This window comes from Mus caroli, chromosome 12 (assembly GCF_900094665.2).
Source record: "Mus caroli chromosome 12, CAROLI_EIJ_v1.1, whole genome shotgun sequence".
Classification (NCBI taxonomy): Eukaryota; Metazoa; Chordata; class Mammalia; order Rodentia; family Muridae; genus Mus; species Mus caroli.
Window position 1 is genome coordinate 66,375,917 of NC_034581.1, and position 5,829 is coordinate 66,381,745.

General features: G+C 44.1%; 1 pseudogene; it reads right to left on the minus strand.

The window, feature by feature from the left end:
- Positions 1–1,074: 1,074 nt before the first annotated feature.
- Positions 1,075–1,410, minus strand: LOC110306543 (annotated as a pseudogene).
- Between the last annotated feature and the right edge of the window lie 4,419 nt (positions 1,411–5,829).

Consider the following 5,829-nt stretch of genomic DNA (forward strand, 5'->3'; position numbering starts at 1 on the left):
TCACCGATTACAGGGTCTTATCTGCCAACTCTCTCTCTCTCTCTCTCTCTCTCTCTCTCTCTCTCTCTCTCTCTCTCGTGTGTGTGTGTTCTCTCTCTCTCGTGTGTGTGTGTGTGTGTGTGTGTATGTGTGTGTTTCTGTCTTTCTCTCTGTGTCTCTTCCTATCTGTCTGTGCCTCTTCCTATCTGTCTCTCTGTGTCTCTTTCTTTTTTTTTTTTTTTTTTTTGGTTTTTTGAGACAGGGTTTCTCTGTGTAGCCCTGGCTTGTCCTGGAACTCACTTTGTAGACCAGGCTGGCCTCGAACTCAGAAATCCGCCTGCCTCTGCCTCCCAAGTGCTGGGATTAAAGGCGTGCGCCACCACGCCCGGCTCTGTGTCTCTTTCTATGAGAGACAGATTGGCAAAAACAAATAGACAGTCAGACAGACAGAGGCAGAGAGATAAAGAGACACATGAATGAACATGAAGGTGAAGGTTGGAGGCACTCCTGCACAAATCAGCCTGCCAAGGACTGCTGCCAGCAATCACAGAGGCCAAGAGGAAAGCACAGGACAGAGTCTCCCCATAGCCTCCAGCAAGAGTTAATGCTGACGGCACCCCAATTCTAGTTACTAGTCTCCCAAACTGTAAGAGAATACATTTCAACTGGGCTAAGCCCTACGTCTCGGCCCTTTGTTAGAGCATTTCTTCATTCGTCTGAACGGAAACATTCAAATTCCTTGATGTTCAGCGAGACCTTCCCGAAGGATTTTACCCAAAGGAAGGTTTGCTTCTGACACTCCGTGCCTAAAATGATGCACGTTAGAGTATGAACAGATCCTTTGATGACCTGATACAGGGTTAGCCTCACACAGCACAGTGTTTATTCAGCAGTAAGTATGGGGTACTGTTTCATGAGTGGGCACAGAGAAATCTTGGAAAGCTAATTGTTAAAGTTAGATTTTCTAATGCTGTGATAAAGGGCAAGACCAAAACCAATTTGGGGAGGAAATGTTTATTTTTGTTTTTGCTTTTGAAAGATGTATTTGACAATTTTTGAAAATCACTTGTGGAATAAAGGTATGCAAAGACACTTTCACCGGGACGAGATGGGACTAGCTCTGGATCTCTTATAATCTTCTTCACAGAAGAATGCAATTTCTGTTTCACTGATATTTATTCCTGAGTCCTTCAGCCTTGTCTTCCTTTACTTTGCCTTGTGAGCTTGATGAAGAATCTCTAGTGTATCATATTTGTAATTTGTGAGTGGTGGCAGCAGGGTGGTCCTCACAAGGACATCTTGCTTTAGGAATCATATAAATTCCTACATAGTTTGATGAAAATTAACTCCATGATCTACTACAGGTTTGAAATTTTGACGCTCAAATAAATGGATGAGGTGAACTGTGGTGGTAGCCTCCTCAGCAGCCATATGGAGAGATACCAGCATTGACTGTCAGCTATTTTCTTGATGACAGTCATTCTGACTAAAGTGAGAAGTGAGTCCCAGGAATCAAACTCATATGTTTAGGCTTGGTGGCAAGTGCCTTGGTTGGGCCAGCTCCATTCCTGCTCCCAGCATTCCCTGAGGCTCCTCCTCCAGAAGTGGGTTCATTTTTACCTTATACTCTCCATCATGAGGGAAATCAGGACAGGAATTCAAACAGGGCAGGAACCTTGGGTCAGAAACTGATGCAGAGGCCATAGAGGACACTTAATCCTCATGGCTCCCTCAGTCTGCTTCCTTATATCACCCAGGGGCACCTGCTCAGGCATGGCACCACCCACAGCAAGCTGGGCCTTCCTGTGTTGGTAATTAATTGAGAAAATGCACCACGGGCTTTCTCACAGATGAATCTGATGTAGCATTTTTTCAAGTGAGATTCACTTTTCCAGAATGTCTGTAGCTGGTGTCAAGTTAACATAAAAACTAGCCAGCACACTAAAGTTCATGGAAGAGCAAGTCCGGGGGAGATGTACACTCCACAGTGCTATTAACAGAGCGTGAACTCTGGTGAGAGTTAGGCAAAGCCTGCTAAACATACTTGTGTTCTATTAAGCAGCTTCTTAGAAAGTTAACAGTGTCTCCCAGATGGTTCAACAACTGCAATCTTGAGCATTTATTCCAACAAAATTCCATCTCGTGTTCACATCAAATATGTGCATGAATGACACAGCTGCTTGTATCTGTAATAGCCCCAAACAGAAACAAACAAAATACCTACAACAGGTAACACTTACAACAGGTACCTTCATTCCACTAAATACAACTCAACAATAAAATTAAATTAAAAATAAACACTCTGGTGAATAATACGGCTGTTCTTGAAAGAAGTATACTTATTTAAAAAGCTAATTGTGAAAAGTCATGTGCTAGATGCCGTTCATACACGGAACATTCTTAAGATGGTGAAATAATACAGACGGGTTATGTAGTAGATAATGCAACATATTGCTGAAAGTCCTTAAAGAAAACCTTCATTTGTAGACTAGAAGACTTAATAGTTTTGAGACATCAATAACATGGAGCTGATTTACAGGTTTAGTGCAATCCCTGTCAAAATTTCAGTGGTATCAGGGGTGTGTGTGTGTGTGTGTGTGTGTGTGGTGTGTATAGGTGTGGTGTGGTGTGTGTTGCTGGAGGTCAAACTCAGGACCGTACTTATGATAAGTAAACAATCTACTTTTGAGCTATATCTCAATCCCACCTTTTTTTTTTACTAGATATTTTCTTTATTTACATTTCAAATGTTGTCCCCTTTCCTAGTTTCCCCTCCTAAAACCCCTATCCCCTCCCCGCCTCCCCAACCCACCAACTCCCGCTTCTTGGCCCTGGCATTCCCCTATACTGGGACATAGAACTTTCACAAGACCAAGAGCCTTTCCTCCCACTGGTGACCGACTAGGCCATCCTCTGCTACATATGCAGCTAGAGCCATGTGTCCTACCATGTGTTTTCTTTGATTGGTGGTCTAGTTCCATGGAGCTCTGGGGGTACTGGTTAGTTCATATTGTTTTTCCTCCTACGGGGCTACAAACCTCTTCAGCTCCTTGGGTACTTTCTCTAGCTCCTTCATTGGGGGCCCTGTGCTTCGTCCAATGGATGGCTGTGAGCATCCACTTCTGGATTTGCTAGGCACGGGTAGAGCCTCTCAGGAGACAGCTATATCAGGTTCCTGCCAGCAAGCTTTTATCGGCATCTGCAATAGTGTCTGGGTTTGGTGGCTGTTTATGGGTCAATCCCATCTTAAAATTCCTGTGTACTCTCGGAGGATACAGACTAGCCACGGTCAAAGTTGGATGTCTCTTACTTCCTGGTCTCAAAAATTTCCAAAATTTCTCACAAAAACTGAAGGAACATAAGTAATATGGTGCTGGCACAGAGATCTATACCTAAATTAAACAGAATAGAGTCTAGGATAAACTCGTGCATGTACAGGGTCGACTGGTCTTTCATAAGAACACATATAGAGAAAGAATAGTCTCTTCCATAGCTGGTGGTTGGAAAACTACAGACATACATAAATCAATCAGGACCCCGAGGAGATGGCTCAGTGGGTAAGAGTTTGCTGCACAACCATGAGACCTGAGTTTAACTTCCCTGATGCTTCTGTAAAAGCCTGGAAATAGCGGTGTGCAGGAATTCAAAGAGGCCAAAAACCTGGAGGCAGGAGCTGATGCAGAGGCCATGGAGGAGTGCTGCTTACTGGCTTGCTCCCCATGGCTGGCTCATCCTGCTTTCTTATATTCTCCAGGACTACCTGCAGAGATGATACCACCCACGACAGGCTGGGCCCTCCCCAATCAATTACAGATTTGGAAAATGTCCTACAGTCTTTCATATAGCCTGATTTTATGGAAGCATTTTCTTAATGAAGTTCCCTCCTGTCAGATGACCTTAGCTTGTATCAAGCTGACATAAAATTATCCAGCACACAGGGTGTGTACTATAGTGTACACTCCACTTCCCCGTGGTTTCCAAGTGCAGTCTTTATTTTGTAGAGTCCCATGCTCTGGCCTCTATCGTTGTCATGTATTCTCAATTTTAATCAATATAAACAACAGGGATTCAGCAAGTGCCTGTCAAGAGAAGGTTTAGTGTTCTGTATAAACACAGCATTTTAAGGCTTTCATAACCACTGGGTCTGGGAAGACATCCTAACTAACGACGGTGGTGGGTTCTTCTGTTTTCTCCTGCTAATGTTTCCACACCTGCACTGGTCGGTTCTCAGCTTCAGGTCTGCATCCTCTCAGCTTGCGCTGAGTATCTTCACGCAGATCTTCCACATTGATGATAGGCTTGTGCTCAGCTCATAAGCCTATAGCTTTTTGTTCTCTGTGTTCTCTTTGTTTGGCTGCTGTTTCATTAGTTGTCACTTAGACATCCCAATCAGAAGCCTCATTATCTTTTTTTTCTATCTTCCCCCTCTTACCTCTTGAATCAATTCAGAAAGACATTTTTTAAATAATGTATTTTTATTTTTTAAATATGTATTGGTGTTTTGACTATATAAATATATGTCTGTATGAGGGTGTCGGATCCCCTGGAACAAGAGTTACAGACAGTTTTCAGCTGCCATGTGTTTGCTGGGAATTGAACCTCAGTCCTCTGGAAGAATAGCCAGTGTTCTTAACCACTGAGCCATCTCTCCATCCCTGGAAGGGTCGTTTTCCTTTAGTCAGTGGCTTTCAAGCCCATTCTCATTGTCTTTGTCTTCTTTTCACCTTCATTGTTGTCTCAGCTACAGAGCTGGAAGCCACCTGTGAAGCTCTAGTGAGCAACTGTGGTGTAATGTACCTTATAGCATTACCACCACGGCCATCTTAAACACACACATCCTCTGCGGGCTCCCTTCCTTAATCCTGTCTTGGTGTCATTCCTTCCTCCCTCTCTGGTCCTTGATCCCTGCCCTTTTCTCTTGCCCCCTGAAACTCATCTGTCTGCCTTGCACTCAGATAAACTAGGGTAATTCCTTCTTGGAATCCACTAAAATCCTCTAGCCCCAAACTTTCCAGTTGTTCTTAAAGAAAATAAGGCAGTCTTCAATCTCTTACATAGGCAAAGTCATGACCGTAGTTTACTTTCTATTGCTGAGATAAAACAAGAGCAGGTTGAGGAGAAAGGGGTTTATCTGGCTTATCCAGATCACAGTCTATCATTGAGGGAGGTCCGGGCAGGAACTCAAGGCAGTCGCCTGGAGACAGAAACTGAACCAGAGGCTGTGGAGGAGTGCTGCTTACTGGCTTGTGCCTATGGCTTGCTCAGCCTGCTTTCTTTTATCATCCAGGAAGACATACCAAGGATTGCACTGCCCACAGTGGGCTAAACCCTACCACATCAATCCTCTATGAAAATAATCCCCTATAGGGTTGCCTAAGGGCAATCTGATGGGGAATTTCCTCATCTGAGGTTTCTTCTTCCCAGATAACTCTGACTTGTGTCAAGTTGACTAAACACTAACCAGGAGGGTCACCTTTTAGGACCTGGGTAGAAGACAAATGAATAAGGTCCTTGCTATATTTGAGAGCCCTAATGGAACGTTGGAGAAGTTTGAAGAAATGAAGTGTAAGTGTGTGGGCATTTGGCTCAGAAGATCCCCTCTCAGAAAGCCAGGGACGAGTCATTCTAGTCACTTATGAAACTGCTCAGCACTGCCACAAAGACCTAGAAGATGAGCTCATAGTGGTTATGATGCCAGGAGGAACCAGCAACTTCTATGCTTCTGTGGAACCCAAATCTGCACCAGTCCTGGGGATCCCGGGTACACACAGAACAGAACAAGCTGTTAGGGTTTAAAGATGTTTCAGGACCTTCATGGTCACCAAGTCTCCAGTGTCTCATCTGTTAGGC